Genomic DNA, 19,448 nt, shown 5'->3' with positions numbered 1-19,448 from the left:
TCCCTAATTTGCTGGGAAGTGGCGGTGCGGTCCCCTACGGCACTGCATAGGATCCTACGGTCTTGGCGTGCATCCGTGCGTCGCTGCGGTCCGGTCCCAGGTCGACGGGCACGTGCACCTTCCGCCGACCACTGGCGACAACATCGATGTACTGTGGAGACCTCACGCCCCACGTGTTGAGCAATTCGGCGGTACGTCCACCCGGCCTCCCGCCTGCCCACTATACGCCCTCGCTCAAAGTCCGTCAACTGCACATACGGTTCACGTCCACGCTGTCGCGGCATGCTACCAGTGTTAAAGACTGCGATGGAGCTCCGTATGCCACGGCAAACTGGCTGACACTGACGGCGGCGGTGCACAAATGCTGCGCAGCTAGCGCCATTCGACGGCCAACACCGCGGTTCCTGGTGTGTCCGCTGTGACGTGCGTGTGATCATTGCTTGTACAGCCCTCTCGCAGTGTCCGGAGCAAGTATGGTGGGTCTGACACACCGGTGTCAATGTGTTCTTTTTTCCATTTCCAGGAGTGTATATAAGGAAGTGAGTTAGTGATTCCTATTCACCAACTTTTACACAATATCTGATAGTGCGGTGATGACAAATTACAGCCAAGAATAGTGCAGATTCTAAGCTATTAAGTACGTCACGTGGGAAACACAGCCAGATTATCTAAGATGAAACTGTTCTAGTCCAAACACGCCTCCTCTTGTGCATGTGGTCTGACGAAAGTGCGAAAATGACTTCAGCACATTTGTAACACCTCCGTAGTTTTAACCAGCTAGAGCTCTTAAATAAGAAAACACGATAATGGGGTTATCGAACTGGCTGTGAAAGGCTACGAGCAATTACTTCGTTTAGCGGTCATGTTAGACTCGCTGCCACGATGAATACCAAAAACCCGAAAATTTTGTTGGCTGAGAGTACCTATTTTTATACATTTAAACTCCTCCTATACGGAACCCTAAAACTCCAAGTTTTGGCTGGTACAAGCGAAGATACGAGTAAACACATACTGATTCAGCTGATCCAGGCCATGGTTATGGTGAAAACCTCAACGATAGTGATGGCAGGCAAGATGGACAACAAATTTTCGCTCCCACGGGAAGCCATATAATATCTCTTGGCCCGTGCTAGCGGATACAAATCGGGGACTTCCGAACGGTAGAGCTGCCGAATAAGGCACCTTACTGTTATGCGCTAAATTGAGCAGAGGGCACGAGAGTTCCACATATTAGTGGAGCTACTCCAGCACCATCTGTTTACCTGTTAATGGTTGCTGATTCATTCTCGGATGACTTCCAATTTTGTACTCTCTACAAGCGGCCAGGAAACGCCTGGAAGCTTTTCATGCATTACCAACATAGCAAACCTATACGTATAATAACCCACATGTAAGAGTGGATCGAGAGCCAGTGATTCACTTTCCCCAGGCTCATAACCTATCACCTAAAATTAATCACAAACTGCCGGCCGGAGTGGTCGAGCGGTTCTAGGCGCTACAGTCTGGAACTGCGCTGCCGTTACGGTCGCAGGTTCGAATCCTGCCTCGGGCATGGACGTGTGTGATGTGCTTAGGTTAGTTAGGTTTAAGTAGTTCTAAGTTCTAGGGGACTGATCACCTCAGCAATTAAGTCCCATAGTGCTCAGAGTCATTTCAGTCAATTACAAACTTAATGTAATGGAAAACAAGCAACAGACTAAAAACCTCAGTCCTCGCCATTAACAGCAAAGTGACCCTGTTCATTGAAATTTTCAGTACATCATGCATGGAGGAATTTGAGCTTCTCAGTCAGATAAAAGATAAATTTATTAGCTTCCTCGACATACGGACGTCAACCAAAACAGGAAAACTTGCAGAATGAGATTCTGATCAAATTCATTCAGATGCAGGCACCTACAGTTACATCTACATACACAATCCGTAAGCCACCGTACGGTGCATGGTGGAGGGTACCTTGTACCACTATTAGTCATTCCCTTTCCCGTTCCATTCGCAAATGAAGCGAGGGAAAAACGAACCTATTTCCCTTATCTTGTCTCTTCCGTCTTTAAGCGTAATGTACGTTGGCCGCAAACTCCGATTCTCCATATTTTCTCGACAGTGTTTCGTGAAACGAGCATTGTCTCCCCTCTAGGATTCCTGTTTCATTTCACGGTGCCTTTACGTAACACTCGAGTGCTGATCTAACCTGCCGGTAACAAATCCTGCAGCACGCCTTTGTATTGCTTCAATGTCTTCCTTTACTCCGACCTGGCGGCGACCCAAAACACTCTAGCAATACTGAAGAGTGGTTTGCACTAGTGTTCTGCACGCAGTATCCATCACAGATGAGCTACACTTACCAAGAATTGTCTCAGTATATGGAAGTCGACCATTCGTCTTCCGTACTACCGACTTGACGTGCCCGTTCCATTTCACATAGCTATGCAATGTTACGCCCTGTTATTTGATGGACGTCTGTGTAAAGCGGTAGATCACTAATAATTAATGTATTCGAACATTACAGCACTGGTTTCCCTACTCACTGCATTAACTCACGTTTTTCTACATTTAGAGCAATCTGTCATTCATCACACAAAATAGAAACTGTTTGCCTCATCCTACATCTTCCTACAGTTACTCAGTGATGGCACTTTCCCGTGCACTACATCAACATCAACATCAGCAAACATCGCAGGTTGCTGCTCACCCTATCCGTCAGGTCGTTTATGTATATAGTGAGTAAGAGCGGTGCTGTCACACTCCCCAGGAGTGCAGTCCAGGCGGTACCTCCGTCTCTGAACATTCCCCGTCCAGGACAACGTATTGAGTTCTATTTCTTAAGAAGATTTTGAGCCACTCACGTATCTGAGAAGCTACTCGGCATGCCCGAATCTTCATTAACAATCAGTGTCAAACACAGAGAAATCTAGGAATATGGGATCTGCCTGTTGTCTCTCATCCATAGTTTGCAGGAAATCGTGCCAGAAAAGGCAGCGAACTGATGTTAAGGACATTTGCCTATGATTATGTAAGTCCGTTCTTTTGCCCTTCATACACACGGCTTGCTCTTTATTTTCGGTAATTTGGGAATTTGCACTTTGCGAGAAAATTACGATAAATGTAAGTTATATAAGGGACCAGTATCGAAGAATACTTTCTGGAAAATCTAGTTGTGATTCCATCTGAACCAGGTGACGTTTGTTTTCAGTTTCAGTTGCTCCTCAACGCCAGAGATGCCTATTTCTATGTCCTCCGTTCCGGATTACGCGTGACAGACGAACGATGGTATGGCTGTACGATCGTCCTGTGTGGATGATTACTCAAACGCGAAATTTAAAAGTTCAGTTTTCCTTTTGCTATCATCTATTTCCACACCAGACTGGTCAACGATTGACTGAAAAGAAGCCCTCGACTTGCTTTAGAATTTTCTCGGGTTCTCGGCAATACCATTCGCTAACGTATGACGATGGAAGTTGTTGCATTCTTCGAGCATCGATGTTTCTATAGATGTACAAATTTCTACTAAATTTTACCTGTCGATCTTTTTAACCTAGAGTACAACAGTTTCTGTAACTGATGAAATCGTAAACAAATGGTAATTTATTCACTTTAATGGTGGCTAAAGCATTTTTTAAAAGAAACAGATTTAAAATTATAATCATAAAGCACCCTCTAAATATCAAGTTACAATTTATTCAGAGGCAGAAAGAACAAATTTTTGACTGTATGAGCTTTCGGGCTGAGAACCTTGTTGCTCCCTTTTGACACGGCCGTAGTCACGACCGCTCACAACAACCTCTGAAAGACTACACTGGTACAAATCTGCAACACATCAGATTGCTTTAAGCTAAACGTTTTAACAATTGACACAAGCAAATAAACTATGCACCCCGTATGAGGGTTGGAAATGGTACAAAACACTAAAATTAAAATATTAACTTGCCACCGAGGGTGAAACTAGATTTTGACTTCTAAGAAAAGTCTTATGGTGGAAGGGTGGCAACTTTATATACTAAAATGACCATTTAAATAAAATCCCATGAAATGCAATCTTAAATAAAATTATACAAGGTTGGCCAAACGAGTTGACATGCTCTAGAGTACACATATACCGCCTCTCAAGATGACAGGCAAGACCAAAACATATTTCAGGAATTCGTTAACACACCGAATCCGACAAACATGACAGAGGCAGCTCCGAACGACAGACAGACACTAACTGCCTAACAAATGCGGACGAGAGACAAACGAGCAAGCTGGGAACGAGAGACTGACCAAGAAAACAAGTAAAATTTAACAAAAGTAAATCACACAACATATCACCAATCACTTAACTTCTAATAAACTGCGATTTCTCGAGAAGACCTGGCGCAGCAGCCTCCAAACCGCTCTCCCGAACCGTCCGCTGCCAGCCGCCTCAACGGACGCAGGAAGGAAGGCCGATCTCCCGTCTCACGGCGTCGCAGCTCGCACTGGCCAGACCGATGTCGTGGGTTGATTCCTGTTGCTCTCGTGTCAAAAGCGAAGCCACTACCCCTCGCTATATGCCGCGGCCCACTGGATTCACGTGGCGACCTCACATGCGCCGACGCTCAAGACGGACAAGTCATCTTGTGTTTCAGTGCGCGACCAACCAACCGATCGATCCAACCGCCAATGACTATTGCCTGAGCAAACTCGAGCCGACTGGCGGCCTAACGCGCAGACTCAGATGCAGGAACTAAGCCCCGACCGGGCGACCACTCGCTGTCTTACTGGCGGAATGGAAAGACTCTCATTTTGCCAGCTTTAAAGGTTGATCCGAACGAAAGACATACTAGCACTCCGGATGACAGACAGGCACTAACTGCCTCACAATGCGTACGACAGACAGACTGACCGGACTGTTGCTGGCTGCCAACTCTTCTCCGACTGATACTGGTTCAGTGCTCAGCAGACCACATGTCACCATCCGATGACCAGCCGACCGATCGACCAACGGCCTTCCGTCTGCGTCGACCACAGTCCCGGCGCGTACTTGCACCGTGCGGACCTGCCTGCTGCTGACTGCCAACTCGTCCAACAGCGGAGTAACGACGAACCCGACCCAGTCCACAATCCAACGGCGACTGAGACTTAGAGCAAACTGACTAACATGCGACTGTCTGCCTTCCGACTGACTCTGTCGACTCACTGCACCGACTTCCAGACTGACTCCGACTGACCCGCGAGTTCAAAGCGCCCCTTAAATGCACGTGAACAGCAACCTTCCCCCCTTTCCCACCAGAGGGAGACACAAAAGCTACGATTGCCACAGCGGCGCCACAGCCAGAAACGGAGGGCGACTACTTCACACTACGCGCTGCGGCGCGCTCTTCAAAAACAGCAGTTCTTACCAAGGCTCAATCATTTTAGTATATAAAGTTGCCACCCTTTCACTGTAAGACTTTTCTTAGAAGTTAAAATAAAGTTGCACCTTCGGTGGCAAGGTTAATATTTTAATTGTTAGTGTTTTGTACCATTTCCATCCCTCCTACAGGGGATGCATAGTTTGTGTGCTTGTGTAAATTGTTAAAACTCTTAGTTTAAAGTTATCTGGTGTGTTGCAGATGTACACCAGTGTAGTCTTTCAGAGGCTGTTGTGAGAGGTCGTAACTACGGCCGTGTCAAAAGGGAGTGGCGAGGTTCTCTGCCCGAAAGCTCATACAGTCAAAACTTGTTTCTTTCTGCCTCTGAATAAATTGTAACTTTTATATTTAGAGGGTGCTTTCTGATTATAATTTTAAATCTGTTTCTTTTAAAAAATGCTTTTAGGCACTATTAAAGTGAATAAAATTCCCATTTGTTAACAGGAATTTGGTTATGATTTCATCAGTTACTCCCTGGCAACCACTTCCATGCTTACATAGTGTGATTAAACGTGTTAAAGTCTTGATGAATCGCTAGTAAATAAAATAAATTCTTAAGAATATTCTTTGAAAATGAATCACGGTTCAGTGAGTACACTTGGACCTCATGGTCGAGTGGCTGCTCATAAGCCACGCATTACGCCGGTAAATGCCAAACGACTCCTCGTTTGGTGTAAGGAGCGTAAACAATGGAGATTGAACAGTGGAAAAACATTGTGTAGAGTGACGAATCACGGTACACGACATGGCGATCCGATGGCAGGGTGTGGAAATGGCGAAGGCCCGGTGAACATCATCTGCCAGAGTGTGTAGTACCAACAGTAAAATTCGGAGGCGGTGGTGTTATGGTGTGGTCGTGTTTTTCATTGAAGGGGCTTGCTTGCACCCCTTGTTGTTTTGCGTGGCACTATCACAGCACAGGCCTACATTGATGTTTTAAGCACCTTCCTGCTTCCCACCGTTGAAGATCAATTCGGGGATGGCGATTGCATCTTTCAACACGAGAGCACCTGTTCATAATGCACGGCATGTGGCAGAGTGGTTAGACGACAATAACATCCCTGTAATGGACAGCCTGCACAGATTCCTGACCTGAATCCTATAGAACACCTTTCGGATGATTTGGAACGCCGATCTCGTGCCAGGCCTCCTCAGTACAGCACTCCGTGAAGAATGGGCTGCCATTCCCCAAGAAACCTTCCAGCACCTGATTGACTGTATGCCTGCGAGAGTGGAAGCTGTCATCAAGGCTAAGGGTGCTCCAACAATATACTGAATTCCAGCCTTACCGATGGAGGGCCCCACGAACTTGTAAGTCATTTTCAGTCAGGTGTCCGGATACTTTTGATCACATAGTGTAGACAGGGGAAATCTAAGCGACTGACTCTGCGGAACGAGCAGAGCATTCACAAACAATAATGAATGTAAACTAAGGACATGGAGCTGTGCATCAAAATACTTGAATGATATTAAAGTTCGAAACTTCATCGAATGCACACAAGTCTTTATACGCTAACAAAATGGGCCTTGGCTGAGAAGTTCAAGCTCTGATAGCTCTAGTATGGGACTATGCCCACTAGCATTCAGAGTCTCAAAATATTTCTAACTCCTGTGAAACGCTTAAGCCCATGTGACTTCCTGGCCGCGTAGATCTTACCAATACGAACCTCAAAAGGTGAGAGATGGAGACCAAAAACCATAAACCCTGCTCTGCATGCCTATTTAAAAACTTGATGATGTGACCAACTGCTTTACTCATGCTGAAACTTACAGCTTGACCACCATTGATAAGATTACATACATTACAATATTTATACATTTCTGACATACATGACATATACTTTTAGTTGATTTCTAGTCTGATTGAATTATTCAGTTTTATACATAGCTAAGTAACTCGTTTTGTTTAAATGTTACACACCACAAACAGCAGTGCAGCAGCCTGGTCAAGTGAGTGACTTTATTTAGCTTGGCACTGTAATCCTACATTATTTAATTTATAATCTTACAAACATTAAGTTACAAAAATTCTTACTAAATAACTTCAGGATAATGGGACACGACACTCATGCTGAAGCTAATCATTAGTATACATGTATAGAAATCTTTGTTTAGCATTATTCTACGAATTCTTCAGTAAGTTACGTATAACAGTTTCTATATTTGTTTAAAAATAGTAAAAATATGCTCATATTTTAGCTGACATCAAGACCTATCTAACCGTGTGTCATAAAAATATATTGTGTGCCTGTGTCATTTTTATTGATTTTATGAATTCATGAATACTTTTTAGTAGAAATGGTAATAACATTGTTAATAACGACTTCATACACATGGTAATAACTTTAGTGTGCTTGTCTCACTGCCACGAGTTCGACGATGTTTTTATATTTTTCTTGTCATGTCTGGAAGTAATTGTAGTGTTTCTGTTAGAGATTGTAAGTTTCAATCGGTTTCTGGCTTTATTGCTTCACTTCCCTAAGCATGCGACAGCTCCGTCTCCCATTTCGCCTTGAGGTTTTCTGAGCCATTAGGCCGCTGTGGCAAGCCAAGCGGCTCCACTCCTCCATCCACTGTTCGCTGTAATAACTCCGGTACAAAGCCCAGTGCTTCCTGTAAAGTATCTCCGTCTTACAGTGATCTTTGAACAGGGAGTCGAGTGACGGCTTGCATGCTGAACGGAGTAATTGAATATTTACGAGGTATAGGAACAGCCTGAGTGCTAAACGAATGATCATAAAAGTATAAGTGTATATTAATGGTGTTGGTTTCAAAGCCAAGTGGTGCATGATTGTGGAGAGTAGCAACCATATCTAATTCTATTATTACCAAAAGTTAAAGCGGAAAGCTACAGGCTAAGTGAAGAGTAAGTAAGAGTATTTGTTTGTATTCATTGTGTCGTAAGAAACAAGTTTCATTACAACAAACAGGTTTTGATCTTGTGAAGAGTTATTTCTTCTCTCTCCAAAGACCACAACATTAACTGACGCAATAATCAATATTATGGTGTTTACTCCCCCACGCTAGTACCTTATATTGCTCACCTGACTGGCCCGTCCACTACAAAGCAACTTACCTACCACATATTGCTGACACAAACACTGTTTTTGATAAAATTACACGATGGACTTGCCGTTCATAATGTCGCAACTGTCAGCATGAAGCGTTTTTGTAGCTGTAAGGTCTAAAATATTTCCGTCACAAATAGTTTGGCAAACTAGCTCATAAGTTCAGTTTTCGAAAAATGTGATCAAAACTACTTCACCGAATGTCTGTCGTACCACCTGCACTGAATCCATAGACGTCTTGGTCTATACTCGGCAGTTTAAAGTCGCCTCCCACTAATACTGCATGATCTCCAGACGTCTGCACTACTGAGCATGACTTTCTTTTAATGACGTTACAACTGTTACAGAGGAATCATGTGGCCAGTAATAATGGTTGATTTGAGTTAATCTAGGCCTGTTAAGCGCATCTAGTTAACTTGACAGTCAGACTCAATTACGACCTCGGTAGATACAACTGCAGCATATTGTAAATACAAATAAAAATCTACAATTAAACTCGGAAACAGGAATTTGCATACTGGACCTGCGTGGCTGATGCGCAGAGTGTTTTAAAAATTATTATTACAGGCTTCTGGGGGTTGTAGAGGGGACTTAGTAGATAAAGTTTTGAGGAGGAACCCATGTCTGGAAATGTATTTTGAAGATAAAATAGGTTTCAAGATCAGATCACTTACAAATCTTCCGTTTCGTGGTAAAGTTTGTGTGTCCTACGGGGGTAATGGCATGGCGAATGTTTCGAGTACTCATCGCTGGGATCTCTTCCATGTGACGAAGGATGTTCTTTTCAAAGCCGAGGGTACGGTGCATCCGTGGAACACCACAGTCCACCCTTCCTTGCGAATGTACCACTTTCTGGCAGCCGTTATTGTAGCTGGACGAGAATTCTATGTGATATAATCATAAAGGAACTGTCGATGGTTCCCTTTTCTCAGTTTATGCGCGTGGGAGATTTAAAACTGATACGATCTTCAATTTTATTTTATATCCAAGAGCTACATTTCCGGAGAGCTCCTTGTCAAAATTTATCTACTAAGTCGTCTTCACAACGCCTAGAAGCTTGTAATAACACTGTTGAGCATATTTAGGGAACTGCAAGTACAACGATTCTAATGTCGCCAAAGTACATTTCGCGTAAGGAGTACTAGATATTAAAGCACGTACGGAGTCGTACAAGCAATCGCTTTTCCCTCGCAGTGGTTGCGAGTGGAACAGGAAAGAAAGTTACCAATAGTGGTACAAGGTACCCTCCGCCACGCACCATACCTTGGCTTGCGGAGTATGGATGTAGTTATACGTGTAGATGCAAGTATAGATGCTTCAAAGTGCAATGGTCCTGACTAAAATAACAATAATTTCTGGTCAAGGACAGTCTCGAAGATACCTCGGCACCATGTTAAGAGCCTGCTTACAGGTTTCAATACGAAAATCGACAGAGAAAGGGACTGCAAACTCACAATCAGGAATTTCTCAGCAAACAGGACAAATGGCAATGGGAAACGAATAGTAAATACATGTAGAGTGACCAACCGTCAGCTAATATCCACTCACTTCCAGAAACCACCGCTGAAAACGTCATAGAAATCGCCAGCCAGCTATGCAGGTGAACACCGCGTCGACCAAGTAGCAGTCACTCTCCAGAATTAGGGAGAACACGCTTGCGGAATAGAAATATAAAGTGCAATCACCATTTCTCACAAATCAAATTCCGCTTTAATTGTTATCGGAAAAAATATTAAAAACCTAAAATATCACGCATTGATGCAGGGTACATAAAAGAACGTGCAAAGGAATTTATGCAGTGGTTGCAGATAAACAGAAAAACATCGAATCCACTCCTCGAGTCCATTCAGAAATCAGCAAGCACACTCGGTACACATTCCGACGTAGCGAAAAATGTTTGTGATGCAGAAATTGCTTTCCATCTAGGTGACCCCACAAAAACTGTTGTGTGAGCTTTTAGCTTGTGAAACCCCACGTGCACCAGGATGAATAATAAACTGAAAGTGCATCCGTCTGTGTGGTTGAGCCTCTAAGAGTTGGCTACGTTATAATTTAGGAGCCAACCAAATGTACTTGTAGCATTTGCTTTAAAATCTGGTCAGAAACTTCAAATAAACGCAGAGAGGAATTTGCGGTAAAAATAATGTTCACTTTTCATAGCATTTTTAAAAATTAACGAAGCGGTGTTTTAGCCGGCCAGTGTGGCCGTGCGGTTCTAGGCGCTTCAGTCTGGAACCGCGTGACCGCTACGGTCGCAGGTTCGAATCCTGCCTCAGGCATGGATGTGTATGCTGTCCTTAGGTTAGTTAGGTTTAAGTAGTTCTAAGTTCTAGGGGACTGATGACCTCCGATGTTAAGTCCCATAGTGCTCAGTGCCATTTGAACCATTTTTTTTAACAGTGTTTTTCTTTTCTTTGACCTATATAACAGCTTATAATTTTTAACACTAAGTTAATGACTGTCTAAGCGAGAGCTTCAAACGAAGTGGAGAAGTATCTCACATTACGTATCGCGTAAACTTCCGGAAAAATCTGGGAAAATAATCAATGTTCATTTCGTGTAAGTTTAAAGTTCTACAAGTGCAAACTGCGATTGCAGATCCCTCACAAATAGCCTTGATAAGGTTATAAAGTTCAGACTAGTTCGCATAATGCGAATTATATAGAGTTCACAAGTTGAAAACAGTTCAGAGTATACGCTAGCGACATGAGAGACTGCTACGTCTAAGATTCAACAAGTACACTCGAGACGCGATCTGCACGCCAGTCATACATACTCGCTCTCGTAAGTCTTTAAACCCACTGCTCCATGGATAGCGAACGAAATGCCCCGGCGCCGGCCGCGGTGACCGAGCGATCCTGGACGCTTCATTCCGGAAACGCGCGACTGCTATGGTCGCAGGTTCGAATCCTGCCTCGGGTATGGATGTGTGTGGTGTCCTTAGGTTAATTAGGTTTAAGTAGTTCTAATTTCTAGGGGACTGATGACCTCAGATGTTAAGCCCCATAGAAATAACGATTTTGTCAAGGTAAATACTACTTTATGATATTTAGCTGATAACAAATATAAACAATTAATCCTATATACATCCATACATCCCAATTTAAATTTACTTTCAATGATTTATTTAGTACCTAGAGGTAAATTCTTATTTTTATGTGCAGATGCACTTACTGGCGTGCAATAAAAAATACGTAATGTTAATAACAAATCTACTACACACATCAAAAGAAGATTTGCATCACCTCGGTTCTCAGAACTCCTGAAGATAGACGTTGACTGTGGATATTGTATCACAGACACAGTCCCTTTGACTGTTCAGAGATGTCACTAAACCGCCCAAAGATGTAAACAACCATGCTTCAGCAGCTCCCGTTAGACGGAGGGGGTCCCACAGCCGATCAGTTCCAGTAATTCCACCAGGAAGGACGTATACGGCTCGTATTGTCTGTAGTTCAACCATGCCTAGACGGTCAATACCACAGTTCGATCACGTCCGCATTGTTATTTTGTGCCAGGAAGGGCTCTCAACAAAGGAAGTGTCCAGGCGTCTCGAAGTGAAGCAAAGCGATGTTGTTCGGACATAGAGAAGATACAGAGAGACAGGAACTGTCGATGACATGCCTCGCTCAGACCGCCCAAGGGCTACTATTGTCCTGGATAACTGCTACCTACGGATTATGGCTCGGAGGAACCCTGACAGCAACGTCACCATGTTGAATAATGTTTTTCGTGCAGGCACAGGACGTCGTGTTACGACTCAAACTGTGCGCAATAGGCTGCATGGTGCGCAACTTCACTCCCGGCGACCATGGCGAGGTTCATCTTTGCAACAACATGCCAAGTGGATGGGCCCAACAACATGCCAAGTGGACCGCTCAGGATTGGCACCACGTTCCCTTCGCCGATGAGTGTCGCATATGCCTTCAATCAGACAATCGTCGGAGACGTGTTTAGAGGCAATCCGGTCAGGCTGAACACCTTAGACAACGGGGGCAACAAGGTGGAGGTCCCCTGCTGTTTCGGAGTGGCATTATGTGGGGCCGACGTACGCCGCTGGTGGTCATGGAAGGCGCCGTAATGGCTGTACGATACGTGAATGCCATCCTCCGACAGGTAGTACAACCATATTGGCAGCATATTGGCGGGGCGTTCGTCTTCATGGACGACAATTCGCGCCCGCAACGTGCACATCTTGCGAATGACTTCCTTCAGGATAACGACGTCGCTCGAGTAGAGTGTAGAGTGGCCAGTATGTTCTCCAGACAAGAACCCTACCGTTCATGCCTGGGATGGATTGAAAAGGGCTGTTTATGGACGACGTGACCCACCAACCACAGCATACAGAACAAAGTATTCAATACAACAAATGAATTAAATGCAGGTAGCACTTCTAAAGATTGGAGGAAATTCATAATGACTCGTAATCCTGCTCGTAATTATGTATCTATTGTCGCCTATATAATGTATGGTAAAAAAATCATCTTTGCGACTTGCATTATTTTCTACGGAAATAGTATACAAAAATTCTGAAACGTGAGCTGCTGTATCTTACTAGTCTGGGCAAACAAATTTTACTCGAGATGTGCTGCAGGAAGGCAGTTGGTTTTACGTCAGAGGCTAGAGTGACTAGCTAATATTAAAACTTTGTGGTTTTGGAATTCTGAAATACGAGTTATTGCGTTGTTAGTTTCTTTGAAACGATATTGAACTCTTTCAGAAATGTGATTGTGGATGTCATCATCTTGGGATATGGAATTAGTTCCTGGAAACAATGCTCATGCCATTGGAAGAGCGTTAGACCATCTTTCCCAGCGATCTGGTCACATGGAACACCGGAAACCATACTTTTATCATTATAAAGTTTCCATTACGGTTCACAGTAGAAAGCAGACTATCTATTTTGTATTCCAGCGCAGTTTTACTGTATATGCAAAGACGCCTCGAGGAAGGAAAAACTGTGAAAGTATACTGGTCGAGTCAAATGACATGTCTCCATTGTATGATATTCTAGAATGCCAGTTCCTTCCGCCACTGAGGCTGTACTTTGCTTCCATCCGATTTACAACAGGTTTCACAATAGCAGCTCCATCATCAATGTTTCGTTTATGTTGATTCCACTGCATTGTTTTCAAGGACGCAGTATTCTCTAGTTGGTCCCGGCGGAGGTTCGAGTCCTCCTTCGGGCATGGGTGTGTGTGTTTGTCCTTAGGATAATTTAGGTTACGTAGTGTGTAAGCTTAGGGACTGATTATCTTAGCAGTTAAGTCCCAAAAGATTTCACACACATTTGAACATTTTATTCTCTAGTCGCCCATTCGGATTAGAAGCTATTTCCCTGGCAACAATCTTACTAGTAGAGCCAGTAGCCATTATCGATTCTCTTAGTTTTTTATGGTGTTGTTCTACAGATGCGGTGAAATACCTAGGTTCGAGCTGAGGTCCGGCCCACAGATTTACGGTCAATAGTGAAGTTTATTTTTTGTTCCACTTTTCTGTTTATTAGACAACTCTTTACCACGAATTCCTTATGCTATTAAGGCAATAAATACAAAAATACAGCGATTCTTAGCAGATTTGCGACCTTTGATGATGCGCCAACTGAGTGGGCATGACATTTTACCCATACTGAAAATCTGCGAAGTCAGACATCATTGCAAACCAACACAATGCCACAGAGACCACTAGCATACTGGCTGCTCAGAAATCTTCCACGGATTTAGATTTATGACCAAACGCAATATAAAATATAAATCTGTGAGTTACCATGGTTAACAGACAAAGAACCTGCTTCAGTCTCGGATAACTAACAGACACGTCAGTTCCCAAACGAAACAAATGGTCCCGGATATACAGAATTTGAAGAGAACATTACTTACGTAATGTATGTAACCACTCAGAAAGGATGTTCCTAAATTTAATTTCTAAACAAATCCAATAAATACGCTTTCTTCCGCTGGGCTGCTGGGGCTCGATTAAGGCGCCACTGACTCCCAGGGGCGCTTATCAGTTTCGAGTTCCTGCACGACGTATATGCTATGCAGGTTGTATCGTTGCTACTGTATGGAGTTCCAAATATCTTCCTTCAAATGTCACAACCGTGAACAAATGAAAGCCACACCGTTCGAAGCGAAAAGAATACATATAATTTTTACGATTTTGAAAATTCTGTTCGCTAATAATGCCAAGCTTTATTATGAATTTGAAAATATTACACGCGAAAAGAACTCCATTGCTCTCTTGTGTTGTCAATTTTTCACCCCTGGCATCATCCACCCACTATTTACAGTATTCTAAATATGAACTGGATTACAGGTCCAGACTTCTTCTAAAACTAAAATCTGGCTGATGAAATTAAAATAATTAATATTAATAAAACTGTTGCAGCAGGTCGTTGTGATCGTTACTGAGAATGGAGCTTCTCTGTTTTTTTCTGTTCCCATTTTTAGTGTTCCACATCCCAGAAACGCTTTGAATCATGCTCCCACTTGCCCCCACTGAGGAAACAGTCATCTATTGAAACAATACCCAAACAATTCCCCACGTTTTGGTCTCATCACTGAAAATATAATCCATTTCATCACAACTATCCTCCAAAATATCAGTCCTTTGACTATCCACCCAGCCCGTACTTCACATGATTGGCACTACCACATACTCCCAGAACTAGTCCAGTTTCACTGTTCCCTACCTGGATACGCTTGTTTAATCTTAGTCCTTCCCAACACCGAGCATCATCTACAATCATGCTGCAGCCAATCTCCCCCACTAACATAGCCAGATCCTACGTCACTGCCTCATCATTCCCAACGCTCGCCTGAAATTTCCCCTGTACAACCTAAACCCTCTCAGTAGCTCCCCACTTACATTCCATCTCCATTTCCCATTCCATATTCCCATTTTGTCTAACTTTCACCTGGACCTGGCCGTCAAGCTCCAGATGGAGTGGCAGCTCCACCATCAACCGCCTCAGTAACATTCCAACGGTAACTGCAGCCATTTCATCACCTCCGCAAAATGAATCATTCTTAACTGACAAAAATTTGCGCTTTTCCTATTTTATTTTAGTATTTTTCACTATAAGCTTTAAGACACTTTAACTACGTGAACCTAAATTCTTTTTGAGAAACTAGGTTCCGTTTCTCACAAGCCAGAATAAAGGCAGAGTGAAGGAGGGGGTAACAACCTCCTTAAAAATTCTTGGTCCATCTGGCCCAGATATCTATACTAGGGAGCAGTGAAACTGGTAGCTGGAGGGGTGAGTATAGATGCCACCCTCTCCACCTTTTCTGCACGCGCTGAAAGCCGCAGTCGTCACAAGTCGGAAGCCTTCGGTCAGCGCGTGCCGAGCCGAATCTGGTAAACAGTGTCATCAGACAATGCTGTCTGGCCCATGCATGCGCGTTTCATTACTAGGTGCTCACTTGAAAATTATGTGATACTTGAAATCAACAGATAGCGCTCTGCAGGAAGAAGCAGACAATGACTTATTTTAAACAATTTATTATACCTGCAAAACGGTACGTCAAGAAAATGCGTAGTAAACAGCAACCTTCTCCTCATTAACTCATTCTCGTGTGATTTAGAAGGTATAATTCAACCAAATACACTATTACTGCTTATCCGTTAATTATCAGGCAATTTCAGTTTTGATTATACGACGAGAATAGAAACAGTCTGAAAAGCTTTTTGCAGTGTTGCGTGGTAGGTTGTGATGACAAGTAACTGCTAACAAAAAATTCGATACGTTACACCGTTTACCAGTGAATTAGCACTTAAAGTAGCCAGTCAGGTCTTTGCACGCGCAAATTCAAGCAGCCTGCCACATACAATTAGTGTCAGTTGTTCTATAGTGTAGGTGATAGTGCATGAGAGTGCCTCGCCTTTGGTTCGGGTTCGATCCTTACTACCGTTCCTACCTCCAATTTTTGTATTGTTCTCTTGTTCGGTTTTAGAAAACCAAACGACGAACACGTTTAGCGACATCGTCTCTGGCTGTAGCTTGGATTTGCGCGCGCATCGGCCTGATTGGCTACCTTCAATGCAAATTAACTCGAAAACGTCGCAACGCATCGAATTTTTTCTTAATAATTATTTCTCAGCACAGCCTCTCTTGTAAAGTCCTTACAAACTTTTCAGACTACTCCTGACCACCCTGTATGAATACTTAAGCATTCCTCAGCTTTGCGTGCTACTTTTAACCTCAGTAAAAAGCATAAAACATGGGTCTTCTGCTTTCCACAGGTAACATCGACAAATATGTCAGCCCTGGCCTTGTACACGCGACGGCTGATCTGCCTCGTGTTTACAAATTTTTGGGAGGAGAGAGGATAGAGAAGGCAATAAATAGGGAGCGGAGAGAAGAAACAGCGTTTACAGCTTCGAGGAGGGGAAGGATCAAGAAACATAACTTTTAATGCAGTTAATTGTCCTTTTCTGAAGAATTAAGGATACACGCCTTACATTTTGAATGTGCAATTTCTGGATGCAACATTTCACTAAACTTGGGCCCTGCTTTTCTATCTGGTTCTATTGGTAGACAAGGGGGGCAATATCACAACATAATAGCCCATTTCTGCTGCTAAGCTGTTAAGGTCACATTGATTCTGAGTGTACTTGAGACGCCTGTCTTCCTCAAACATTGCTTTCGTATAGAAGATCGAAACAGAAATAAATTTCTCCATTATCCATTGTGTAATTTCTCCCTCCTTTGTATCTGAAATAGGAAACTTCTCCTTTTTTTTAATGATAACTGGCGCTATCCATGACGATAACACGATCCTCTTCTAAACCACGTAATAAATCTAAAAACCAGTGTTTAAATACATCACTCTTCATGGAAATCACTGGATATGCAGAATGTACACTGAGACGACAAAAGTCGTAGAATAACTATATGGCCGGCCGGAGTGGCCGAGCGGTTCTAGGCGCTACAGTCTGGAACCGCGCGACCGCTATGGTCGCAGGTTCGAGTCCTGCCGTGGGCATGGATGTGTGTGATGTCCTTAGGTTAGTTAGGTTTAAGTAGTTCTAAGTTCTAGTGGACTGATGACCTCAGAAGTTAAGTCACAGTGCTCAGAGCCATTTGAACCAATAACTATATGTACACATACAAATGGCGGTAATATCGCATATACAAGCTGGTGAGTCCAGATTTCAGTTGGTAAGAGCTGATGGCAGGGTTCGAGTGTGGCACAGTCCCATGAAGCTATGGATCCACTTCACTGTGCAAGCTGGTGGTGGCTCCATATTGGCGTAAGGTGTTTACGTGGTACACTCCTGGAAATTGAAATAAGAACACCGTGAATTCATTGTCCCAGGAAAGGGAAACTTTATTGACACATTCCTGGGGTCAGATACATCACATGATCACACTGACAGAACCACAGGCACATAGACACAGGCAACAGAGCATGCACAATGTCGGCACTAGTACAGTGCATATCCACCTTTCGCAGCAATGCAGGCTGCTATTCTCCCATGGAGACGATCGTAGAGATGCTGGATGTAGTCCTGTGGAACGGCTTGCCATGCCATTTCCACCTGGCTCCTCAGTTGGACCAGCGTTCGTGCTGGACGTGCAGACCGCGTGAGACGACGCTTCATCCAGTCCCAAACATGCTCAATGGGGGACAGATCCTGAGATCTTGCTGGCCAGGGTAGTTGACTTACACCTTCTAGAGCACGTTGGGTGGCACGGGATACATGCGGACGTGCATTGTCCTGTTGGAACAGCAAGTTCCCTTGCCGGTCTAGGAATGGTAGAACGATGGGTTCGATGACGGTTTGGATGTACCGTGCACTATTCAGTGTCCCCTCGACGATCACCAGTGGTGTACGGCCAGTGTAGGAGATCGCTCCCCACACCATGATGCCGGGTGTTGGCCCTGTGTGCCTCGGTCGTATGCAGTCCTGATTGTGGCGCTCACCTGCACGGCGCCAAACACGCATACGACCATCATTGGCACCAAGGCAGAAGCGACTCTCATCGCTGAAGACGACACGTCTCCATTCGTCCCTCCATTCACGCCTGTCGCGACACCACTAGAGGCGGGCTGCACGATGTTGGGGCGTGAGCGGAAGACGGCCTAACGGTGTGCGGGACCGTAGCCCAGCTTCATGGAGACGGTTGCGAATGGTCCTCGCCAATACCCTAGGAGCAACAGTGTCCCTAATTTGCTGGGAAGTGGCGGTGCGGTCCCCTACGGCACTGCGTAGCATCCTACGGACTTGGCGTGCATCCGTGCGTCGCTGCGGGCCGGTCCCAGGTCGACGGGCACGTGCACCTTCCGCCGACCACTGGCGACAACATCGATGTACTGTGGAGACCTCACGCCCCACGTGTTGAGCAATTCGGCGGTACGTCCACCCGGCCTCCCGCATGCCCACTATACGCCCTCGCTCAAAGTCCGTCAACTGCACATACGGTTCACGTCCACGCTGTCGCGGCATGCTACCAGTGTTAAAGACTGCGATGGAGCTCCGTATGCCACGGCAAACTGGCTGACACTGACGGCGGCGGTGCACAAATGCTGCGCAGCTAGCGCCATTCGACGGCCAACACCGCGGTTCCTGGTGTGTCCGCTGTGCCGTGCGTGTGATCATTGCTTGTACAGCCCTCTCGCAGTGTCCGGAGCAAGTATGGTGGGTCTGACACACCGGTGTCAATGTGTTCTTTTTTCCATTTCCAGGAGTGTATTACTTTAACTGGATCCTCTGGCCTAAACGAACCGAACATTGCCTGGAATTGGCTATTTTCTATTACTTGGAGACTATTTGCAGCCATTCATGGACTTCATGTTCCCAAACAATGATCGATTTTTTATGGATGATGGTGGCCATGTCACCGGGCCATAGCTGTTCGCAATTGGTTTGAAGAACATTCTGAACAATTGGAGCTAATGATTTGGCCCACCCAGATCGCCCGACATAAATCTCACCTAACATATTTATGGGACGTAATCGAGATGTCAGTTCGTACATAAAAACCTGCACCGGCAACGCTTTAGAA

This window comes from Schistocerca americana, chromosome 2 (assembly GCF_021461395.2).
Source record: "Schistocerca americana isolate TAMUIC-IGC-003095 chromosome 2, iqSchAmer2.1, whole genome shotgun sequence".
NCBI classification, from domain to species: Eukaryota; Metazoa; Arthropoda; class Insecta; order Orthoptera; family Acrididae; genus Schistocerca; species Schistocerca americana.
This window is presented reverse-complemented; position numbering follows the sequence as displayed.